Source organism: Alligator sinensis, unplaced genomic scaffold (assembly GCF_000455745.1).
Source record: "Alligator sinensis unplaced genomic scaffold, ASM45574v1 scaffold557_1, whole genome shotgun sequence".
Taxonomy (NCBI): domain Eukaryota; kingdom Metazoa; phylum Chordata; order Crocodylia; family Alligatoridae; genus Alligator; species Alligator sinensis.
In genome coordinates, this window is record NW_005842349.1 from 683,194 (window position 1) to 684,610 (window position 1,417).

Genomic DNA, 1,417 nt, shown 5'->3' on the forward strand with positions numbered 1-1,417 from the left:
ACTGATGTCACAAGAACTCATGATATACAGTTACAGTAACTCTATACAATTCTGCAAAGGATTCCTTCTCAGCAGGCTAACAATTTCATTGTATAGTTGCTCAGGTGCTTCAAGACCCCAAATGAAATCAAAATGGGTCCAATGAGGAATATATTTTTTGTACACTATATTATTTATTTGAGGGATTAATCTTTCAGCATCCTTTAGGTCTACTATCCAATCATTTCCAGCATACCACAGTGCAGTTGGCACTTTCATATCCTCTAACCTGTAGAAGGGAGCATCCGTCTGGAAAAGAAATGGAATAGCTTTAAAAATGGAAGTTTGTGAAGCTGTAGTAACTTTAAAATTTACTGTTAATGAATGGTTTTCACTGATACCCAAAGTTCCATCCAATTAGAGTACAAGAAGTGTATTATTTGATATGAAAAATAAACAGTTAAGCAGGTACAGTTCAGTAAAACCAACCGATTCTGAAGAATAAATAGGGCTGTGCGAAGCTTCGGGTGCTGATTCAATTCAGAGGAGATTCGGCCCAATTCAGCAGCCAAATCTCCAAATCTGAATTGAATTGGGAAACCAATAAAAAGGTCCGAATCGATCTCCAAATCAATTCAGAAAAGATTCAGAGAGCTTTGGAGATTTGGGCAGTCCCCACTCGCTGCTGCAGGGACCTAGACCCAGACTCCATGCTGGTAAGTAGGGGGCCGGGGAGCGGGGCCTGCAGGAGGAGGAGGGGACCATGGGTCACCCCCACCAGGCCCTATCTCCTGCTTGCTTCCCAGCCCCCCTGAGTGCCCCCTGACCCCCGCCCACTCTCTCAGCCCCCACTCATGGCTGCCCTGCCCAGTCTCAGCTCCCAGCTCTTTAAAAAATAAAGAAATAAAAAGCCCCCACTCACTGGCTTCTGCCAGGATGGGGGGGCAATCCCCACTGACCCCCACTGCCCTGCACTGTGTGGGGGACTCTTCCATGAACCCCCAACCTCCACCTGCTCTCCCAGCCCCACCCCCCATGTCTGCTCCATCCAGTCCCAGCTCCCAGATCTTTGGAAAAAAAAAGCCCACACTCACTGGCTGCTGCCGTTTTTTTTTTTTTTTAAAGAGGTGGGAGCTGAGGCCAGGCGGGGCAGCCATTGGCAAGGATGGGAGATGGGCAGGGGATAGGGTCTGTCTGATTTGGAGATTCGGCCAATTCGGCAGTGGCTGAATCTCCTAATCAGATTCAGCTGAATTGATTTGGGACATATATTCAAATCATCTAATTGAATCACTGTCCCCCGAATCGGCCAAATCTGAAGCGAATACTAGCCGCTTTGCACAGGCCTAATAATAAATATACTATTTTGAGTAAAATATTGAATAAAATAAATAAAATAACCTGATGTAATTTGCTACTTAGTCCTTTGGGGGGTGAG

The 1,417-nt window shown here is 45.9% G+C and overlaps 1 protein-coding gene across 1 annotated transcript in view; it reads right to left on the reverse strand.

The window, feature by feature from the left end:
* Positions 1 to 243: 243 nt before the first annotated feature.
* Positions 244 to 1,417, reverse strand: part of LOC102373744 (lipase member M-like) — a 28,369-nt gene continuing 27,195 nt past the window's right edge. Inside the window, exon 10 of the mRNA XM_006028997.3 lies at positions 244 to 288. The gene's annotated coding sequence lies outside the window, so the exon portion shown is untranslated. The remainder of the gene's footprint in view (positions 289 to 1,417) is intronic.